This window comes from Pristiophorus japonicus, chromosome 14 (genome assembly GCF_044704955.1).
Source record: "Pristiophorus japonicus isolate sPriJap1 chromosome 14, sPriJap1.hap1, whole genome shotgun sequence".
NCBI lineage: Eukaryota > Metazoa > Chordata > Chondrichthyes > Pristiophoridae > Pristiophorus > Pristiophorus japonicus.
The window spans coordinates 45,216,049-45,229,893 of record NC_091990.1 but is presented as its reverse complement, the minus strand read 5'-3'; the positions used below and the strand labels follow the sequence as shown (position 1 = coordinate 45,229,893).

Genomic DNA, 13,845 nt, shown 5'->3' with positions numbered 1-13,845 from the left:
TTATTTCTGAACCTTTTGATTTTTGAAGTCTTTTGTTCGTTTGTCAAACTTTTACGATTAGTTCAATACGCCACAACTTTCTTTGCTTTTGAATTTCTGTTCTTAACAAGGTGAGAATTGCCAATATTGGAGGAATGGAGTATGTTTCAACAGTTTGCACTCAATGTTAGCATCAAACATGGTACGTCAGGTGCACAGTCAATGGTTATTTCAGACGATGACTGTTGCACTGGTGCAACATTTTAATCCCTCCTCACCGGCCATTATTGTGCCCTCTCTGATCGAGATTGGCAGTGTTAAACTATGGTTAATATTGTGGTTTTGCAGACCAAGAATTGGCTGTCTGTAGTCGTTTAATTTAAAACTCTGTGCAACACTGAGAATTGCAGCCCAGAGTCTGAGTTAGATTCAAACTCCAAATCCAGAGGTGGGCATTGAGATATTTATCACACGAAATGTCTAATGGTCACTCTCCCATAATGATGCCCGAGGAACACCATGCACAAGTGAGGCATACATTTTCTTGTTTTTTTATCTTGCATGGAAATGATTTCCTAAATTATGTCAGCCTAAAGGAGGTTGCTTCACCCCACAATCTCTTGAAAGATGGTTTTATAACTTTGCACATCATCCAATTCTGTTTGTCATGATATGAAAGTTTTTATCCATGATTCGACACACAGCAAGTTCTCATTATTGCTAAATCCATGAAGGGTGGTACTAAATAAAAGTAAGGCAATTTCCCTGCACTGTTCCAATATCAAACATGGCAACCCGCGTGATCAGTTCACGGTTCTGTGAATGCTGAATTTAAACTAGTTGCTTATTTGCAACAGGGATCTGTTCTTTTACTTTTTCCATGTATTAAACATTGCACCTTTCCCCACCACAAAGCTGAAACTGTGAATTTACCTTGGATGCAAACATGCATTGCCACAGTGCCAACTCATTTCACCAGCACGATCGGGTGTAGTATCAGTGGTGTGCATTGAGGGGCCATGTGTACCTCATTGTAATCAGATTTACATGTGCCTGCCCAATATGGTGATGTCGGTGGATGCATTTTATGTCATCATTTTTGCGTATATTCCTCGTGTCTGGGTCTGTTGTAGATCAGTTGATAGAGATTGATTGCTGGGATTAGTCAGTAACTCCATTATTGTTGTATCATGTGACTACCAGGTTGGTAGAAAGCAAACTAAATGGATCTTTTCTCATCTAGCAAGTCCTATGCTCATAAATAAAAAGTACTAAATTTTTACTTTCAGAAGTGTACCAAGCTGAAAGAGGCAGACATTTTAGCTCATTAACTTCACCAAAAAAAACAAATGAATTTATAACCTTCTCAGCAAACAAACAGGTTCTGATTAACATCAGCTTTGTTTTGCTGATGGATACAAATTGCAAACATTCTAATTAGTGACAGTTGTGTGAGAGACTGATTGACACAAATGAGAAAACACTGAATTCAATGCTGGCAAAGATTGCTCAAAAATTTAAAGGCCCAAATTTTCCCAGTACTTGCTCCATTTTTTTTGGAGCAACTTGATTTTACTAGACTATCTTTTTAGTTGCAATTCTGGCCATTTAATTTGCGCCAATGTAAGTGAGTTAGTTAGATTTTATTTTAGATCCGTTTTTTTTTTCAAAAGGGGGCATTCCCAGCCACTTACCTTTGGGCTTTGGCCAGCAAATAGTTGCTCCAAACTAACTTAGGCCAGCGTATGTTGCCACTTCTGTCCGCACAGAAAAACCTTACCTAGAGTTAAGGAATCGGCGCAAGTAATTACACTTAAAGTACCACCAAGCAACAAACAAAGCACAACAAGTAATAAGCAATTAATTAACACATAAAATAGAAGGAACCCTGCACCTAAAGCACCAAAATCAATCAGTAAATAACAAATAAAAAAAATAGAAGTCCTACCTTAGGCAGCAGGCCGCCAATGAGAGAGCCCATTCGGCCAGGGCTAGCACACATGTGCAGAGGTCCCGGTGCTGTTTTCAGCGCCGGGACCTGGATCCGCCCCAATCCATTGGGCCACGCTGTGCCACGACCGAAGAGAGGCTGGGGAGTGGCCAGAATACCGACGTCTTTTTTTCGGTGCGCTTGGAGGCGGACAAAAACGGCGCACCTCAGGTGAGGGGGCCAGAAAAACAGGTTAGGGAAACTCTAGCCCATAGAAAGTAGTGTGATCAGGTCTGTGCCCCCTCACCGACACTCCAGCTAACATATTCCAGGGACTGAATAGTGAATCAAACCACATTTTCTAACTTCCAGTTCTGCCACTCAGCACAAACATCCCCCAAGTGTTATAACGGTCCAGGATCACCCCCATTTGTTTTGAAAGTTTAAGACCTGTGCTCAATCCTGACAACTGGGTAAAAACTTGTACCTACCTCCAACTGGCATACCAGCTTGTTGTGTATCGTAAGCTTGTATATAAAAGAGTGATGGTTTTCACAGAATAATGGACAGAGATGTGGAATTCAATTCCCAAAAAACTGAAAAAAGTTCCATAATACCATGCAATAAAAATGACATTTGGCTTCCTCAGTCACTGTGAAGTCATTGGTCCTGCTGTTAATGTCCTGATGGCATGACTCCCTGATTGTTACAAAACTATATATACTCCAAATCTCCATGAGAAATGGCAAAGCAGACCGAGTAATGTCATAAAAGTCTCGACGATAGTTTATGGTTCTTTATATATGTCAGCTAATGTTTTAGATTGAAATGGTCAAATTGCTTGCAACACAATGGCACTTGGAATGAATGTGACCGCTTTATCTGATTATAATGCTCTGAATAGTCGAATAAGCTAGAACTTTTATTGTACGGTTTTTGAGAACTGATGCTGCGTATTTGTCAGTGCTTCAATTCTCTGCGTTTTGGCCTGTCACTTCTATAAATGTGCATCATTCATCATATGATTACATTATTCTGGGATGCATATGTATGTGCCACTTGTCATTGTCCACATGACATGTCAGCTAGCCAAATACGGAGTTTGCTAGAGGCAATGGGCTGGTGCAATAAAACATAGAAACATAGAAAATAGGTGCAGGAGTAGGCCATTTGGCCCTTCGAGCCTGTAACACCATTCAATAAGATCATGGCTGATCATTCAGTCGGTACCCCTTTCCTGCTTTCTCTCACTACCCCTTGATCCCTTTAGCCGTAAGGGCCATATCTAACTCCCTCTTGAATATATCCAATGAACTGGCATCAACAACTCTCTGCGGCAGGGAATTCCATAGGTTAACAACTCTGAGTGAAGAAGTTTCTCCTCATCTCAGTCCTAAATGGCCTAACTCTTAGCCTAAGACTTTGTCCCCTGGTTCTGGACTTCCCCAACAGCGGGAACATTCTTCCCGCATCTAACCTGTCCAGTCCTGTCAGAATCTTAGAAGTTTTTATGAGATCCCCTCTCATCCTTCTAAACTCCAGTAAATAAAGGCCCAGTTGATCCAGTCTCTCCTCATATGACAGTCCAGCCATCCCTGGAATCTGTTTGGTGAACCTTCGCTGCACTCCCTCAATAGCAAGAACATCCTTCCTCAGATTAGGAGACCAAAACTGAACACAATATTCCAGGTGAGGCCTCACTAAGGCCCTGTACAACTGCAGTAAGACATCCCTGCTCCTATACTCAAATCCCCTAGCTATGAAGGCCAACATACCATTTGCCGCCTTCACCGCCTGCTGTACCTGCATGCCCACTTTCAGTGACTGATGAACCATGACACCCAGGTCTCGTTGCATCTCCCCTTTTCCTAATCTGCCGTCATTCAGATAATATTCTGCCTTTGTGTTTTTGCCCCCAAAATGGATAACCTCACATTTATCCACATTTTGCTGCATCTGCCATGCATTTGCCCACTCACCTAACCTGTCCAAGTCACCCTGCAGCCTCCTAGCGTCCTCCTCACAGCTCACACTGCTACCCAGTTTAATGTCTTCTGCAAATTGGAGATATTACACTCAATTCATTCATCTAAGTCGTTAATGTAAATTGTAAAGAGCTGGGGTCCCAGCACTGAGCCCTGCGGCACTCCACTAGTCACTGCCTGCCATTCTGAAAAGGACCCGTTTATCCCAACTCTCTGCTTCCTGTCTGCCAACCAGTTCTCTATCCATATCAGTACATTATCTCCAATACCATGCACTTTGATTTTGCACACCAATCTCTTGTGTGAGACCTTGTCAAAAGCCTTTTGAAAGTCCAAATACACCACATCCACTGGTTCTCCTTGCCCATTATGCCAGTTACATCCTCAAAAAATTCCAGAAGATTCGCCGAGCATGATTTCCCTTTCATAAATCCATGCTGACTTGGTCCAGTCCTGTCACTGCTTTCCAAATGTGCTGCTATTTCATCCTTAATGATTGATTCCAACATTTTCTCCACTACTGATGTCAGGCTAACCGGTCTATAATTACCCGTTTTCTCGCTCCCTCCTTTTTTTAAAAAGTGGTGTTACATTAGCTACCCTCCAGTTCATAGGAACTGATCCAGAGTCGATAGACTGTTGGAAAATTATCACCAATGCATCCACTATTTCTGGGGCCACTTCATTAAGTACTCTGGGATGCAGACTATCAGGCCCCGTGGATTTATCTGCCTTCAGTCCCATCAATTTCCCTAACACAATTTCCCGCCTAATAAGGATATCCTTCAGTTCCTCCTTCTCACAAAACCCACTGTCCCCTAGTACATTCAGAAGGTTATTTGTGTCTTCCTTCATGAAGACAGAACCGAAGTATTTGTTGAATTGGTCTGCCATTTCTTTGTTCCCCATTATAAATTCACCTGAATCTGACTGCAAGGGACCTAAGTTTGTCTTCACTAATCTTTTTCTCTTCACATATTTATAGAATCTTTTGCAGTCAGTTTTTATGTTCCCAGCAAGCTTCCTCTCGTACTCTCTTTTCCCCCTGCTAATTAAACCCTTTGTCCTCTTCTGCTGAATTCTAAATTTCTCCCAGTCCACAGGTTTGCTGTTTTTTCTGGCCAATTTATATGCCTCTTTCTTGGATTTAACACTATCCTTAATTTCCCTTGTTAGCCATGGTTGAGCCACCTTCCCTGTTTTATTTTTACTCCAGACAGGGATGTACAATTGCTGAAGTTCATCCATGTGATCTTTAAATGTTTGCCATTGCTTATCCACCATCAACCCTTTAAGTATCCTTTGCCAGTCTATTCTAGCCAATTCACGCCTCATACTGTCGAAGTTACCTTTTCTTAAGTTCAGAACCCTAGTTTCCGAATTAACTGTGTCACTCTCCATCTTAATAAAGAATTATACCAGATTATGGTCACTCTTCCCCAAGGGGCCTTGCACAACAAGATTGTTAATTAGTCCTTTCTCATTACACATCACCCAGTCGAGAGTGGCCAGCTCTCGAGTTGGTTCCTCGACATATTGGTCTAGAAAACCATCCCTAATACACTCCAGGAATTCCTCCTCCACTGCATTGCTACCAGTTTGGTTAGCCCAATCAATATGTAGATTAAAGTCGCCCATGATAACTGCTGTACCTTTATTGCATACATCCCTTATTTCTTGTTTGATGCTGTCCCCAACCTCACTACTACTGTTTGGTGGTCTGTACACAATTCCCACTAGCGTTTTCTGCCCTTTGGAATTCCGCAGCTCCACCCATACCGATTCCACATCATCCAGGCTAATGTCCCTCCTTACTATTGCATTAATTTCCTCTTTAACCAGCAACACCACCCTGCCTCCTTTTCCTCTCTGCCTATCCTTCCTAAATGTTGAATACCCCTGGATGTTGAGTTCCCAGCCTTGGTCACCCTGGAGCCATGTCTCCGTGATGCCAATTCCATCATATCCATTAACTGCTATCTGCGCAGTTAATTCGTCCACCTTATTCCAAATACTCCTCGCATTGTGGCACAGAGCCTTCAGGCTTGTCTTTTTAACACACTTTGCTCCTTTAGAATTTTTCTGTAATGTTTCCCAATGAAATAGCGATAGTGTATGGAAAATGGCAAAATTGTTTATCAAAAGCATTCCGGTATAACTAAATCTTTAAATGGACCTTATAGATTTGATTATCATGAAAGATTTGTATGTAATATACTTCCATACATTCTTCTTGTATATCATCAGCTTTTAGCAGTTCATTTAATCATTCCTGATAATTAGCACAGAAGAACAGAAGAAATAGGAGCAAGAGTAGGCCATTTGACCCCTTGTGCCTGCTCCGCCATTTAATAAGATCATGGCTAATCTGATCATGGACTCAGCTCCACTTCCCTGCCCACTCCCCATAACCTGTTATTCCCTTATTGCTCAAAAATCTGTCTACGCCTTAAATATATTCAGTGACTCAGCCTCCACAGCTCTCTGGGGGCAGAGAATTCCACAGATTTACAACCCTCTCTCAGAAGAAATTCCTCCTCATCTCAATTTTAAATGGGCGGCCCCTTATTCTGAGACTATGTCCCCGAATTTTAATTTCCCCTATGAATGGAAATATCCTCTCTGCATCCACCTATCTTCATAAGTCAACTCCCTCATCTCCGGAATCATCCTCGTGAACCTTCTCTGACTTGCCTCCAATGCAAGTATATCCTTCCTTTAAATATGTAGACCAAAACTGTACGCAGTACTCTAGCTGTGGCCTCACCAATACCCTGTACAGTTGTAGCAGGACTTCTCTGCTTTTATACTCTATACCCCTTGCAATAAAAGCCAACATTCCATTTGCCTTCCTGATTACTTTCTGGACCTGCATACTCACTTTTTGTGTTTCATGCACAAGGACCCCCAGGTCCCTCTGTACTGCAGCACTTTGCAATTTTTCTCCATTTGAATTACAATTTGCTTTTCTATTTTTTCTGCCGAAGTGGATAACCTCACATTTTCCCACATTATACTCTGTCTGCCAAATTTTTGCTCACTCACGTAGCCTGTCTATATCCCTTTGCAGATTTTTGTGTCCTCCTCACAATTTACCTGCCCCCCCAACCAAGCCTCGGGCCATCTACCATCAATGGTGCTACTCGGCGCCGAGCTTGCGGCCAACACTTAACCGAAGGAAATTAGGCTTATAGAGCTGTGCCTCTTCTCCAGTTGTCTTGGACCTCCTTGCCACTGGACCAAGACCTTGCTCGGCTAAGCCCGTGTGGTTGCCAGTGTGCAGCGGCCATCCCACGTTAAAAAAACTGACGCACAGGCATCTTCCACTTCGTCAGTATAAAGTTCGGGACCTGGAACAACAGGACCCTCATAGACAATTCCAACAGCAACTGGCCGGAACGCCACACTGCCCTAGTTGCCCGGGAACTCAGATGTTTTGACATTGACATCGCCGCCCTAAGCGAGACGCGGCGGGCAGGGGAAGGCCCGTTGAAGGAACATGGTGGAGGTTATACCTTTTTCTGGAAAGGAAAACCAGAGGAAGAACGCTGCCTTCATGGAGTTGGCTTTGCCGTCAAGAATGAGCTGGTCGTCCGCCTCAAAGACTCCCCCGTGGGGTTAATGAACGCCTCATGACTCTTCGTCTTACCCTATCCCGGAACCAATGCGCCACAGTCATCAGTACGTACGCCCCTACGCTCGATGCAATGGATGAGGCTAAAGCGGGTTTTTATCCCAACCTCGAGGCATCCTTGTCCCGTGTCCCCACGGGCGACAAATTGATCCTGCTGGGTGACTTTAATGCCAGGGTCAGCAAAGACACAGCCCTCTGGGGAAGCGTGGTTGGCAGAAAGGGGGTAGGGAAAGCCAAATCCAGTGGTACCCTACTCTTGACAAAATGTCTGGAACATGAACTCATCACCAACAATCTGTTCCACCAGAGGGACAAATACAAGGCATCGTGACAACATCCTCGCTCCAAACACTGGCACCTGCTCGACTATGTCAAAGTCCGTGCCAGGGATTGCAAGGATGTGCGCATCACCCGCGCCATGACAGGAGTGACGACTGCTGGACGGACCACTGCCTAATCCGATCTATCATCAACATTAACATAGCCCCAAAGCAGAAGGGACAGCAGAGGCAGTGCTGCAAAAAAGTTACTGCCCGGGCACTTAGAGACCCAGCTAAGAGAGCCCGATACAGCCAGCACCTCACAACCAATCTGGCGTGCCTTGATGACCGAGATGCTGAATGCCCACACCGCTTGATCTGCCCTCTAGGCCTCTATAACCAGTGCCTGTGAAGAGCCACTTGGTCACTCAACCAAAAAACACCAGGACTGGTTTGATGAAAATGATCAGGAGATCGAAGAGCTAATAGATCGCAAGCCCAAAGCATTTCTGAGCCTCGAGCAACACCCCAACTCTGGAGCTGCAAAACAACATTACAGACTGCTCAAGGCTCGGGCCGAACAAAAAACCCAGGACCTAAAGAACAGGTGGTGGATGGAGAAAGCACAGGAGATACAACAACTGGCCGACAGCCACGATATGTGAGGATTCTTCACTGCAGTCAAGGCCACCTATGGTCCAAACTCCCAAGGCCCCACCCCACTCCTGGCCAAGAACAGGGAAACGCTCATCAAGGACATCGAGGCTGTCAGGGCCCGATGGAAGGAGCTCTTTGAAGATCTCCTCAATCGAGACTCTGCCTTTGACTCAAATGTTCTCGACTCCATCCCGCAGCATGCGACCTGTCACCAATTCAGTGAAACTCCAACATTGCATGAGGTAGGCAAAGCCATAAAACAGCTCAAGAAAAACAAGGCTACGGGTGTGGATGGAATCCCTGCTGAGGCGCTAAAGTATGGCAGAGAGGCGCTGTTGGCGCGGATACATGACCTCATCTCTCTCATCTGGAGGGAGGAGAGCATGCCGGGAGATCTCCGAGATGCAGTGATTGTGACCATTTTTCAAAAGGGGACAAGTCCAACTGCGGCAACTACAGGGGAATCTCCCTGCCATCAGCCACTGGGAAAGTTGTCGCTCGCGTTCTCCTCAATCGTCTTCTCCCTGTAGCCGAGGAGCTCCTCCCGGAAGCACAATGTGGATTTCGTCCCCTACGTGGCACAATGGACATGATCTTTGCAGCGCGACAGCTGCAGGAAAAATGCAGGGATTAGCACCAGCCTTTATACATGGCCTTTCTCGATCTTACAAAGGCCTTTGACATTGTCAACCGTGAGGGGATATGGAGTGTCCTCCTCCGTTTTGGATGCCCCCAAAAGTTTGTCAACATCCTTTGCCTGCTTCACAGTGACATGCAGGCCGTGATCCTTACCAACGGATCCATTACAGACCCAATTGATGTCCAGACTGGGGTCAAACAGGGCTGCATCATCGCTCCAACCCTCTTCTCAGTCTTCCTTGCCGCCATGATCCACCTCACAATCAACAAGCTCCCCGTTGCAGTGGAACGAAACTACAGAACCAATGAGAAGCTGTTTCACCTACGCCGCCTTTAGGCCAGGTCCAAGATCACCCCAACCTCCGTCGTTGAGCTGCAGTACGTGGACAACGCCTGCGACTGCGCACATTCTGAGGCTGAACTCCAAGATGTAATCAATGTATTCACTAAGGCATATGAAAGGATGGACGTTACGCTTAACATCCATAAGACAAAGGTCCTCCACCAGCCTGTCCCCACCGCACAGCAATGCCCTCCAATCAAGATTCACGGCATGGCCCTCAACAACGTGGACCATTTCTCATATCTCGGGAGCCTCTTATCAACAAAGGCAGACTTTGATGCGGAGATTCAACATCGCCTGCAGTGCAGCCTTCAGCCGCCTGAGGAAAAGAGTGTTTGAAGACCAGGCCTTCAAATCTACCACCAAGTTCATGGTCTACAGGGCTGTAATAATACCCACCCTCCTGTATGGATCTGAGGCATGGACGATGTATCGAAGGAACCTCACGTCACTGGAGATATATCACCAACGATGTTTCCGCAAGATCCTGCAAATCCCCTGGGAGGACAGGCGCACCAACATCAGTGTCCTCGTCCAGGCTAATATCCCCAGTATTGAAGCACTGACTACAAGCGATCAGCTTCGCTGGGCAGGCCACATAGTTCGCATGCCAGATACGAGATTCCCTGAGTAAATGCTTTATGTGGAGCTCCTTCATGGTAAACGAGCCAAAGGTGGGCAGTGCAAATGTTACAAGGACACCCTCAAAGCCTCCCTGGTAAAGTGCAATATCACCACTGACACCTGGGAGACCCTGGCCGAAGACCGCCCGAGGTGGAGGAAAGTACATCCGGAAGGGCGTTGAGCTCTTCGCTGGAGATATATCACCAACGATGTTTCCGCAAAGAGCGTGAAGAGGTCAAGCGCAGGCAGCGGAAGGAGTGCGTGGCAAACTAGCCCCACCCACCCCTTCCCTCGACAAATATCTGTCCCACCTGTAACGGGGTCTGTGGCTCTCGTATTGGACTGTTCAGTCACCAAAGAACTCACTTTGGGAGTGGAAGGAAGTCTTCCTCGTTTCCGAGGGACTGCCTATGATGATGAAGTATCATCAGCAAACCTGATTACATTGCACTCGGTCCTTTCACCCAAGTCATTTATATGGATTGTAAATAGTTGAGGCCCCAGCACCGCTCCCTGCGGCATCCCGCTCGTTACTATTTGCCAACCGGAAAATGACCCATTTATCCCGACTCTCTGTCAGCCAATCCTCTATCCATGCTACTATATTACCCCCAACCCTGTGAACTTTTATCTTGTGCAGTAATCTTTTATATGGCACCTTATTGAATGCTTTCTAGAAATCCAAATACACCACATCCACTGATCCCTCCTTATCCACCCTGCTCGTTACACCCTCAAAAGAAGTCCAGTAAAATATTGTCAATAAATAGTGTGAAATTTAAATTATTATTTAAGAATTTTTTTTTCTTTCCTTTATTAGTTTTGCGCAAAAAGGTTTCATTACACGAGACATATCAAAACCTTTTGTGCATGTAGCGGGGTGGAATTTCCTGTGTATTTGTGCCTTGAGACGCCCGTAATTGGGACATAAAGCAAATTACTGGTATTAAAGATGGAGCAAACTCGGGCACAAATGTGTTACGCACGTAATCGTGCTGAGCTCGAATTTCCTCCATCTTTTATGCCCCTCTATCAATCCTTACACCTAATCGCAGTTCTGCTTTAATATAATGGCTCCACCCTCAGGCTAAAGATCTGTACACACACATTTCCTGCAATTATGCTGGTTCAAAGCGGGTGTAGAATTCTGGATGCAGTAGAAAACAAAGTCATTTTCTGGTGGTTCATAACCACCTTCAGTGCACCAGTGCAGCCTTCAGCCACGTGGACCATTTCCCATATCTCGAGAGTCTCTTATCAACAAAGGCAGACTTTGATGCGGAGATTCAACATCGCCTGCAGTGCAGCCTTCGGCCGCCTGAGGAAAAGAGTGCTTAAAGACCAGGCCTTCAAAACTGCCACCAAGCTCATGGTCTACAGGGCTGTAGTAATACCCGCCCTCCTGTATGGCTCAGAGACATGGACCATATATAGTAGACACCTCAAGTCACTGGAGAAATACCAACTACGATGCCTCCGCAAGATCCTACAAATCCCCTGGGAGGACAGACGCACCAACATTCGCGTCCTCGACCAGGCCAACATCCCCAGCATTGAAGCACTGATCATACTTGATGATGAACTCTGCTGGACAGGCCACATAGTTCGCATGCCAGACACAGAGCGTTACAAGGACACCCTCAAAGCCTCCCTGATAAAGTGCAACATCCCCACCGACACCTGGGAGTCCCTGGCCAAAGACCGCCCAAAGTGGAGGAAGTGCATCAGGGAGGGCGCTGAGCACCTCCAGTCTCATTCCCGAGAGCATGCAGAAATCAAGCGCAGGCAGTGGAAAAAGCATGCAGCAAACCAGTCCCACCCACCCATTCCTTCAACGACTATCTGCGCCACCTGTGACAGAGACTGTGGTTCTCGTATTGGACTGTACAGCCACCTAAGAACTCATGTTAAGAGTGGAAGCAAGTCTTCCTCGATTCCAAGCGACTGCCTAGGAGGAGGAGGAGGAGGAGGAGGATGATTGATTTTTTTTTTTAAGCGCTTAAAAAAAAAATTATCCTGATGGAGACTTGTCCTGTATTTTCTGTTTCTTTGAAAGTTTATGACTTTTCATTTCATTTTTATGACCTAGTATGAGTCGCATTAAAAATTTAAAGCTTCCATGATTGCATGTGATTAGATGGATTGAAATTTAATTTTCAGACAAAGAATTAGCTGTATGCTAATGAGATTGGCAGGAAAGCTAAGAGTAAATTGATATTAGCAGATTGGGCATAATTTTGGGTGTAATTATGCCCCCACAGGAACTTCATACATTTATTGTGACCACCTGTTTTTAGTCCCATTATAAAATGAATGAGCTACAAAAATGTTCATGGAGACTGTCAACCTGTTTAAGTCCCCTTCATCGACAGGTTTTACTCTATGGTGTGATTTACGATTTGAAAGTAGAGAGTATAAAAGCAGGGAAGTCCTGCTACAACTCTATAGGGCATTGCGTACAGTTTTGGTCTCCGTATTTAAGGAAATATATACTTGCATTGGAGGCTATTCAGAGAAGGTTCACAAGGTTGAGTCCAGAGATGAGGGGGTTGACTTATGAAGATAGGTTGAGTAGGTTGGGCCTGTTCTCATTGGAGTTCAGAAGAATGAGAGGTGATCTTATCGAAACATATAAGATAACAAGGGGGCTCAACAAGGTGGATGCAGAAAGGATATTTCCATATAGGGAGTCTCAAAGTAAGGGGCCGCCCATTTAAAACTGAGATGAGGAGGAATTTCTTCTGAGGGTTGTAAATCTATGGAATTCTCTGTTCCAGAGAGCTGTGGAGGCCGGGTCTTTGAATGTACAGGTTGAGCGTCTGAAATCCGAAAACCTCGGGACCGAGACCATTCCGGATTCCGTGTATTTCCAGATTTTGGAACATTTTTGCCTGGGCCAAGATAGGTCGGGTTGGCAGCTGAGGTAAGGGGGCGAGGTCGGATGCCGAGGGCCGGGGTGAAGTCGTGGCGGGCGAAGTCATGGTGAACTCGGGCCGGAGGTCGGACTGGGGCGAGGTTGGGTCGGGGCCACCGAGGGCCGGGGCGAGGTCGGGCCAGGGCGTGGTCGTGCCAGGGCCACCGAGGGCTGGGGCGAGGTCAGAGCCACCGACTGCCAGGGCGAGATCGGGCCGGAGCGAGGTCAGGGCCACCGAGGGCCAGAGTGAGGTAGGGCCAGGGCGAGGTTGGGCCGCTGTGGCGGGGAGAGTCCGGATTTCGGAAAAGTTTCCGGATGACCCCACCACGGATCGGCCCGGATTTTGGACGCTGCACCTGTATTTAAGGTGGAGTCAGAGAGATTTTTGAGCAATAGGGGAATAAAGGGTTATGGGGAGCGGGCAGGGAAGTGGAGCTGAGTCCATGATCAGATCAGCCATGATCTTATTAAATGGTGGAGCAGGCTCGAGGGGCCAAATGACTACTCCTGCTCCTATTTCTTATGAAAGTGAAAGAAAAAACAAACTTGAATTTATATAGCGCCTTTCATGACCAAGGACGTCGCAAAGCGCATTATAGGCAATTAAGTATTTTTGAAGTGTAGTCGCTGTTGTAGTGGAGGTAATTTAGTGTTAAAAATATAGTCTATGGGTCTATGGGGTCAAAATTCCCTTTATAACGCTGCCTGTTAGCACCGGTGCTAGGCAGCTAACAGGCGGCGAAGACCTACTGTCAGTGTTAAGCAGCGTCCACGGCTCGGGAGAAATTCGGTAGGTACTTTAGTTGAGGCGCCAAGAGGTAACGCTGTGCCGTCTAACGGCACCCACATGGTGAAGTCATCCAGCGTGCAATGCCCTCTT

The 13,845-nt window shown here is 45.9% G+C and overlaps 1 protein-coding gene across 1 annotated transcript in view; it reads left to right on the top strand.

Moving 5' to 3' along the window:
• LOC139279594 (CUB and sushi domain-containing protein 2-like) overlaps positions 1–13,845 on the top strand; it is a 914,549-nt gene that overhangs the window by 253,038 nt on the left and 647,666 nt on the right. The window lies entirely within an intron of this gene.